A 10,478-nucleotide genomic window follows, 5' to 3' on the forward strand; every position below is an offset into this window, starting at 1 on the left:
GTGGGAAAACACATCTCTCGAAAAAAAGTGTTTGCGATTTTTATTACAAATCTGGTTATTACAAATGTGGTTGAACCTTTGCAACCACTTTTGTAATAAAATCGAGAAATGTAATAATTTTTTAAAGTAAAATATGTCCAGGAACAGGGATTTCAGGTAAAATATTTGGAGTCTTAAATGACTCAGGACAGTTTAATTCGACCTGCTCGTGCTTAATAACGCATGCATAAGCTTGAATATCACGTGGGAAAACACATCTCCCGAAAAAAAAAGTTTGCGATTTTTATTACAAATCTGGTTATTACAAATGTGGTTGAACCTTTGCAACCACTTTTGTAATAAAAACGAGAAATGTAATAATTTTCTTAAGTAAAATATGTCCATGAACAAGGATTTCAGGTAAAACATTTGGAGTCTTAATTGACCCAGGACAGTTCAATTCGACCTGCACGTGCTTAAACACGCATGCATTAGCTTGAATATCACGTGGAAAAACACACCTCTCGAAAAAAAAAGTTTGCGATTTTTATTACAAATCTGGTTATTACAAATGTGGTTGAACCTTTGCAACCACTTTTGTTATAAAAACGAGAAATGTTATAATTATTACAAATCTGGTTTTTATTACAAATGTGGTTGTAACAGAGCACTATAACTTTCAAGAACGTCTTTTCAGGGGAGTTTGTATTTTTTTTTAGATATTACCCTAGCATAAGTTGCACCTAAGGTAACAACATTCCGTTTAATATTTTCAAGTATCACAAATATTTATTCTTAACCATCTTAACTTTAAACTTTGTATATAGTGTTGATATTTTTCATCCTTAAACCACCGGAATCAACATCGTTTGTTATATTTGATCTTTTTAGTCTGTCTGGTCCATTATTCCATTAAAATAAAAATGCCATAATATTTACTTTATTCACAGAGATAGACGGAGAATTTGGTATATGCTAGAGACAAATGCACGAATTCCGAAATTACAATTGGATTTAATAACTGTTTCTTTGCCAAATAAAATAAAGTTAAGAAATTTCTCTTTGACCAAGAGCTAATCAGATATCTTACATATTACTGAAACAAGTGGACCATTAAATCCCAACTACCTCGTGAAGAAAAACATACAACTCGGGATCGGGAGGTCGAAGGTTCGAGCCCCATGGGGAGCGTTCGTCCGGGGGATGTTTGTCATGGGACTCGCTCCAAAAAGGCCGGTTCGTGAGCTGCGAGCTAGTTAAATAAATGGTTACAGACTTCTATCCGCCTGGCGCCCTGGGATAGTGGTAGGAGTTGGGAGGTAATTGGTACGCACAATAAAGGTGTCTCATAAGCCAAACTGGCTGGCCCTTTCAGTAGGGGTGACACTATAATAAACAAGACCTTTTCCTTTACCTTTTACAACTAGTATTTTTGTAGGTGTTTGCGACCAGTCTAGCTGTAAACCCGTACGTAACTTTCTTAGTGACTGCCGTAATGCTCCTCTACCCAAAAAAGTGATCTGTTTTTTTTTTGTTTTTTGGTGTGTTTTTATTAAATTCTTGAATTTTATAAAAATGTGTGAAGTGTTTTCAAACAGCGACGCAGATATTGTTCAGTTCCATTTTGAAATAGTTGCGTAGCTCCTGCATATGGACTCATTTTATATTCTTTGTTATAAATGTTCTGAAATATTATTGTTCCATCTCATCATTCAAGTATTTCTGTACACAGAATACAAAAGATAAGGAGATACAGGTCTCCTTACTTACAGCCTCTTTCTAAACAAAACAAAAAAAAAATTCAACAAATGTCCATTTTGTACAATATGTTTCGCTTCCTTGCTGAATTTCTAAAGGAAGCTCCAAAATTGAACTTTTCTGATGTTTTGTGAATAAAGTCCTACTAAATAGAATCAAAAGCTTTTTGGAAATCTATTTACGATGATAGGCGAAGATTATTTTGTTGTTCAGTTTCGTTTAAAAAAACGGTTTGCATTGAGAAAGCAATATAAAGCACAAAGTACAATTACGGTTGAAATAAAACTTCGGGACAAAGGTGGTTTTTCCCCTGAGATTAATTCTGACTGATACTAGGGAAGTGTGTCAGTGTTCTGACTGATTGCTTTAGAGGAGAAAAGTGCAATGATTTAGTACTGATGCGATATAAGTTACAATACTGCATGGGATTTATTTGGACAACTAGGGCAATGAAATGCGACTTATTATTCTTGTTTAAATTTGAGTGAAAAAAAATATAAACAAATGACAGAGGATGTAAATGTATAGTAAAATCAAAGCCTGAAAGGACTGATAGCCAGTGCTTATTTAGTGATATTTCAACCGAAACGCCTGAAGAATTAACATTGCATTGTTTAACATTGCATTGTGTATATATAAACCGGTAATGATTTGAACAATGTTGGTAGAGTCCACTAGACAATGCTACATGCCAAATATCTAAGCTGTGTGCATTGTGGTTCAAGACAAGACGATTTTTAAATGTTTCCCCTACAACTCCATGTAAAACTAGGTTTCAACCCTGCCCTAACCCTAACCCTAAACCCTAACCCTAAACCCTAAACCCAATCCTAGAGCGGAGAGATTCCGCGGAGAGATTCCAAATATTTAGAATATGAATATAAATTTAAGTTCATTGCTATTCTAGAACCCGTTGCTGCTTGTTTTCAATTATTGTTTTAAAACGGTAGTCCTCAGTTGCTCACACACTCACACAATACCAAGATTATAAAAAAAATAAATATGGGACTATCTTTACACGTTGAGAATATTTGTGTGATGCGGTCACATAGAAATAGAAGTAAAAGTTTTAAAGTACATGGACACGGGTATGAAACGTTGCCTGCGGCACAAAATGTGCCGCACTGAAATGAAGGCATCGCGCCTCCGACGGCGCAGGCATTGCGCAGGATGTTTACAAAAATAACGAGCAAGGTGAGTAAAATTGAATGTTTTTGGTTATTGTCTTTTTACAGTAAAACCTTTTTAGAAATCGGGGAATGCAGCGGGATGTAGTTGTGTCTTGCCAACAAATCCATGCCCAGTTTGTGAAGAAATATGTAATATTGTTATTTTGCGCGTGTTTTTCATCGGATACAGTAACGTGAAAATTACAAAAGCAGTGAATATTCCGAGTCATTTCACCTCCTGCTGAAAAAGGATGATAAATTGCTGTAGTATATCATATAAAGACATGATATCTGATCGATTGAGATAAAATACATGCCTAGGAAAAGGCATATCCCCTCGTTCTGCCGACTTTTCAGTCCATTGCCGCAGGCATCTCGATAGTGCCGCAGACATCGTGAGAGGCGCAGTCATCTTGAATACTATTGTAGTCGGTAGTACGTGTAATTTCGACCTTCTAACATGCATTGAAGTACAAAAATATCAATAACAATGTTGTTCCTCCAGTTATTGTAGTAGTAAGACAAATCTTCTCAGTCCGAACTTTGTAATATAAATAGCAATTTCAAGAAGTTTGCATTACTTTTCTCGCTGTTTAGGGGAATGGGGCCAGGGAAAATCACGTCATTTTGTATCGATTTGGGATTCATTTTCTCCCGTAAAATAGCAATATTCAATTACTAAACATCCCATTTGTAACAATTATTGATGCTTATAGTTCAAAGCAAGGTATGAAAACCAGCATCGGAGCACAAAAACTGTCATAACTTTTGTCATTTTTCAACCAATTTTAATGTTTTTGTTTCAGCATCGAGTTTTTTTCTTTACAGTTTGGGCGTACTTTTTTATTAGCGGCGAGCTGAATTTCACCCCCCCCCCCCCCCCCCCCCTCAAAAAATAAATAAATAAATAAATAAATGGTGAGATTCGCAGTTTTGGCGTTGTTCTAATTATTTCTGAAATTCTACAAAAATATTAACGTATTTTACTCACTCTTTGTCGTTCAACTATGATTTACGTCTGTGCACTGACTGTACACATAAAGTTTTCGTCTGATCATAAGGAGAAATGATTTTCTTTTTCCTTTTAATATACACTGAATGCATGTACATCCATCTGAAAATATAATATAAACAAGATATTTAACTACCGATAACTTCATTGCTTCTTTTCCACACAAAACTTGGGAACGGTATCGTTTTAAGGGAAGTTTCATGTTTTTACGGTTTTTTGTGTGTCTTTTTTGCGTTCCTTTTCTTCGGAAAGCCAAAACAGTGATTTTTCGCCATTTTTTTTCGGGGGTTTGGGGAGGGGGACGAAATTCAGCTCATCGCTTATCAAAATAGATCTAATACGCCCGAACTGTAAAGAAAAAAAACTTGATGCTGAAACAAAAACATCAAAATTGGTTAAAAAATGACAAAAGTTATGACAGTTTTTGTGCTCCAATGCTGGTTTTCATACCTTGCTTTGAACTAAGCATCAACAATTGTTAAAAATAAGAATGTTTGGTAATTGAATATTGCTATTTTTTAAAGAGAAAATAATCCAAATTCGATACAAAATGACGTGATTTTCTCAACTGGGAGGCACCTGGTCCCATCCCCCAAAAGAGCAAGAAAAAATATTGCGAAATTCTTAAAATAGCTATTAATATTACAAAGTTCGGATTGAGAAGATTTGTCTTACACAATAACTGGAGGAACAACATTGTTATCGATATTTTTGTACTTCAATACATGTTAGAAGGTCGAAATTACACGTACTACCGACTACAATAGTATTCAAGATGACTGCGCCTCTCACGATGTCTGCGGCACCATCGAGATGCCTGCGGCACTGGACTGAATAGTCGGCAGAACGTGGGGATATGCCTTTTCCATGACATGTATTTTATCTCAATCGATCAGATGTCATGTCTTTATATAATATACTACAGAAATACATCATTCCTTTTTCAGCAGGATATGAAATGACTCGGAATATTCACTGCTTTTGTAATTTTCACGTTACTGTATCCGATGAAAAACACGCGCAAAATAACAATATAACATATTTCTTCGCAAACTGGGCATGGATTTGTCGGCAAGACACAACTACATCCCGCTGCATTCCCCGATTTCTAAAAAGTTTTTACTGTAAAAAGACAATAACCAAAAACATTCAATTTTACTCACCTTGCTCGTTATTTCTGTAAACATCCTGCGCAATGCCTGCGCCGTTGGAAGCGCGATGCCTTCATTTCAGTGCGGCACATTTTGTGCCGCAGGCAACGTTTCATACCCGTGATGGAGTAGCATATTTTATCGATACGGCATATTCAATAGGCGTGTAGTTTATACAGCTGTGTATCGATCGTAAATAAGGTGGTTTTATAAGTTTTAAATAACATAGGCGTAGGAGCAGGGGGGGCCAGCGGGGGCCAGGCCCCCCCAAAGCTAGGAGAGGGGGGGCCCAACTATAGTTTGGCCCCCCCAATATTTTGGAAAAGAGATATAACTTGCAGTCTAATATAACATTTACTTACTTAGTTAGCATCATATAATTCTTTTCTACCTGATTTCTGATTTGCATTTGGCCTTCTCTTGTATTCTGACTTGTCTCTTTCCGTAGTGTGAGTACTGAAATCTGTACGCACCATGCCAAGGATTGTTTGATTACATTTTATAAAATATTATATCATTCAGCGCAATCACTACAGTTCCGGTTTGAGCGTCTGCAAAATCTTTGTAACTATTAAGCCTGTTTACGCATGTAAACGTTATGTATTTTTTTGTTTTTCATTTTCCATTCTAGGGAAATGATATTTCCACAACTTTATATCACAATTAGACAAATGCAGCGCTAATTGATTGTATGTCCAGGGCTTCAACAGAAGAATGTAAAAAAATAGCACACTTAATTAGAACAATACATAATATGACTGATTAAGACAGTTCAGTGCCTCAAGTCGTATGTGTATCATCAGAATAACTCAATGATTGCTAAAACATAGAGGCTTGAGGGGGCCTATGTCCCATTTGGCCCCTGTACAAGGCTTTGTCATGAATAATGCACCGGGGATACCTTGCCGCTCCCCTCGCTGCCGGTCGAAAAGGTTTGGCCCCCCCAAAGTTAAACTCGCTCCTACGCCCATGAATAATCTAATAGTTTTAATGTTATTATAATAAAAAGTAGAGTATAGATATAGTTTATGGTCAGTGGCAGTTTCACCTCGGATGTTTTGTGTGTAAGCCAGGACTGGAGAGGAACCACGGGTCTCTTTATAGATGATTTTGTTAAATAATTACTATGAAAACTCAACAATCATACATGGCTAAAAACGAAATAAGTAATCTGTCCAACGTAATGTTAAAATACAAAATTATTGCAACATGTCAGATACTTAGTTGGAAAAATATTGAAATAGTTCTTGCTTTATCTGCTGATATAGAATTTGCAAAAAAAAAAAAAACAAACAAAAAAAACAACAACATGTTTTTCATAAAACAAATTCAATTTATTGTTATCAAAGTTAGTATATCAAGTGGTGAATCCGATGCATTCTAAACTTAAGCATTATTATGGGCGGCGGTAACCGTCAAAATTAGTAAATATACAATCCATTCCTAAACAAGTCAGTAAGTGCAGTGCATTTCAACGCCGTCTCGTCTAAAATTCCACCCCGTCCAATATATTTGCATTCAACGCATTGCATTTTGAGACCATTTAATACAAAACTTTATTCCATCCATTTAACAATGGAACTATGCATTGAAAAACTTGTTGCGATGCACCGTAATATGAAATCACCCAACAAAACATGATACCACACAGCTCAATGTGAAGCCGTTTAACACAACAGGAGTACGTCCAGTGAAAAGTGAAATGATTTATTACAACTTGACCCTGTCTAATTCATATTGAAACTGCTTTGTGTAATTAAGGGCGGTGTATAAAAACTTGATGCCATGCAGTCCAATGTGAAGGCGTTTAACGCAACATGAGTTCGTACAGTGTAAAATGAAGCGATTCTTTAAAGCTTGGCGCCGTCTAATGCATACTGAAACCTTGTGTGATTTGGAGCGGTGTGTCAAAGTTTGATGTTATGCAGCCAGATATAGGCCGTTTAACGAAACACGAGTTATGTGCATTGTAAAAGGCTAATAAGACTATCAGTTTATATGTTTGACCTGTTATAAATATAGATTCTGGATCAGTTTTACATGAGAATATCTTAAAATTTGTCCTAAAACAGACCTTTTGGTAAAATTTAAACAATTCCTGCGATTTATCTCAACAGACTCACAGACTCAGTAATAGAAATAATAATGACAAAATTAACAAACGCTAAAAGATTCCAGAGTTAATTATATTAATAATCAGGTATAGTGTGCTTTCAGACAAATATGTTTTATTGTAATTGAAACATACTGCTTCAACACGTACATGTTCATATTTATCAGTAGACCATAAAAGACAGTACTGTTTTATGACATGTCGCTTACTTTGTCAAATATTTTAAATAAACATATTTCGGACATTTTAGGATATTAAATTTGTCTGTAGATGCTACCTTCGGACACTAAATTAGTGAAACGGTTTCCAAATGCTATGACAATTTTGTGAATAAGATAATAAATTAAAAAAGATTAAAAGATAAGACCATAAAAAAATGTTTTAACTTTTTTATTGTTATACTTCAGCAGTAACAAACCGTTATTTAATTTAACTCATAGTATACGGACAAACTACAGGCATGAGTTCAAATGTTGTAAATATTTAAAAGTGTCGAAAGAGAATTGAGTCACAAGTTACAAATACATACACCTACTTTTGACGGTGTAACAGAAATTTTTATCCAAGGTGCTTTAGTAAGAAATAATGCCTAACACTGGGCGACATTGCGACAATGCGACAATAATTCCCGTTACTATGTATCATTACTTAAGCGGAATTTCAATTTGCCAATGCGAGAATTAAGAAAAACATGCGATAATTAAGACGATGCGATAATTAGTTATTGGCCGAGAGGGCTAAGACGCTTTCCCGTGGAGTTGAAGATCCCAGGTTCGATTTCTGGCTGCTCCCATTGCGGTATCACGATTGCTTCAGTCCGCCCAGCTGTAAATGGGTACCAGCATTGGTTTTAAATGTTCATAAAATGGGGTCACTCAAAATCTCTGCAGAGCTTATTGTCGTTGATTCACAAAGCGACGGTATATAAAATTTACCTTTACACCCTAAAAACCTGGCGAAGAATGTTAAATCGTTTTAAGACAAGGCGACAATTGTCGCGTGTTGGTAAGGCAATTAAAGTGGCACAAACAGGATTCCGTACGTGATACCTTATATTTGACGGTGGGACAGTATTAGCAAACTGTAATAACGTTTGATAAACGGTATCAGAAACAAAATGCTTTATTTGTAGACCATCCATAAGTAAAAATTATGTAAACTTACCGTGCGTATTCCTTGAAAGCACTTGCTAATTATTATATATCATGCATATTTTACACACTGCTTTTTTGCACGTTGCACATTTTGCACACTGCACAATTTTCACACGTATTAATTTTTCAAACTCACGCTTCTTGTATGACCATGCATAATTTATTGATTCAATTTACACTTAACAAATTTTCTGACGTAAAACTTAGTCTGTATTTTGTTTGTTTTTTTTTTTTTTTTTGGTTTTTTGTTTTGATTTGTTTTTTCCTTTTCTTCATCTTTTTTGCCAATATCTTTTTTCATTACTTTATCAACACTGGAAATGGTACAAATCTTGTTAACCGATCAATTGTTTATAACATGTCAAAGTTACATCATAACTGAGTAGGCCTAATGCAATCACAAATTTTAATCACCTTCATACCGCAACGCATTTTGACAAAGTCGCAAAATACGAATTAATATTGTTAGGTAACTCACGGCTTATATCTGAACATTTGTTTCAAACTGCATCTTTGAAAGTGGCACGCGAGCTAATTAAATATCGCTACTGTACATGATCTTCAGCGATTTGACGCTTTTAAGGCGTTTTCGGATAAAATGTTTTGATTTTCATTTCCGGACACTGAATACAGGCTTTATGGTACTCAGGCTACGTTTTCCGGATAAATGACGTTACGCTATTACTTATGGTTTATTAAACGTGCAGAACTAGGCCTGTTTACACCAAATATGAAACGTGTAAAGTACAACACAAAATCGTAGTCCAAAATGTAGTTCCACGTTGTTGATAAAATATGGTATCATGAGGCATATAAGGATATAGTAGTTTAAAATGAGCATTTGCTGATGTCTGAAAACTGCTTACTGTCTTTTGTTATTTCTATTCTTCATCAATCTATATGAGTCTTTTGAGGTTTTCACTTGATTTACCAAAAGTGTGTGCGAATTGCCTCTATTAATTGGACACAAAATAGTAGATAACTAATTTTCCCAAAAATATTCTCAAAAAGTTTCATTTTCTTTCTAGCGTTAAGGGAACAATTGTGTTATAGCATGTTTTGTGATTAGTTTTAGTTAAAATCATATATACTTGTTTATAAAATACATTTTTGTGTTTTGTAACTTTTTAAAAATGGGTTGTGGTTGTTAAATGACTCAAAATATGAGATGACTTAAATATTTCATTGAAATTCTTTTATGACAATTACAAAATAATTGTCTAATCGTATGCAAAATCTAGAAATGTTCTTCATGTAATGTTTATACTGGCAGAAACCAAGTGTTGCATTTGAAGATTCATTAAGTGTAGTTGAATCTTTAATTTCCAGCGTAGATCAAGCATTAATGTTTAATGCAGTTAATTAATAAAAATATTTAAGTCATCTCATATTTTGACTCATTTAACAACCACACGGTTTGATGTCGGTACATGCTTTGACTTTGTACCTTTTGTAATTGTTGGAATGAAGTTTCTGATATTGTGGCTCTCCTAAGCATCGAAAATGATCTCTTTTTTAGTTTGTTTTTCTTTTGTTTTTCTTTTTGTACAATTTTATCACGTCAAAGATTGCAAAATTCAAAATTATTTGCGCAGAAACGGTTTTGTGATATTAATCACTTTTAACTTATTACATTAATTCCCTTAAAGTAACGATGCAGTCTTTCATTAAGCTACTTTCTGAGTACTTTAAAGCGTGTTGAGGTGTCACGGTTTGGTGACGAGTGTGTACATTTCAGTTTTTAAATCACAGTTTGAAAACGACACTTAGTCTTCAGTTTACCTCATTTCTAGGTCACCTAGTAGAAAATACTTAAGGAAAGGAAAATCATATTCTGAATCTTCTCATGCCGTTTCATCACAATACTGGTATTCGTCCTAGCGAAACGGCTTCTTACGTCTGTAAGAGGACACTTTCGAAGAAAATCTCGTACTGTATCTATTACTTACAAAACTGTTTATGAAAATACCGTAATATATTAATAACACTAAAACTCGTCTTAACTCATATTTTCGCTTATCTCGGTTGAACATTAACCCTTATCGTGCTGGACAGATTGATTCAGCCTTTGCGACCAGTGCAGATCATGATCAGCCTGCACATCCGTGCAGTTTGACCATGATCTGCACTGTTTTCCATCCA

The sequence above is a fragment of the Mercenaria mercenaria genome, chromosome 16 (assembly GCF_021730395.1).
Source record: "Mercenaria mercenaria strain notata chromosome 16, MADL_Memer_1, whole genome shotgun sequence".
Lineage (NCBI taxonomy): Eukaryota > Metazoa > Mollusca > Bivalvia > Venerida > Veneridae > Mercenaria > Mercenaria mercenaria.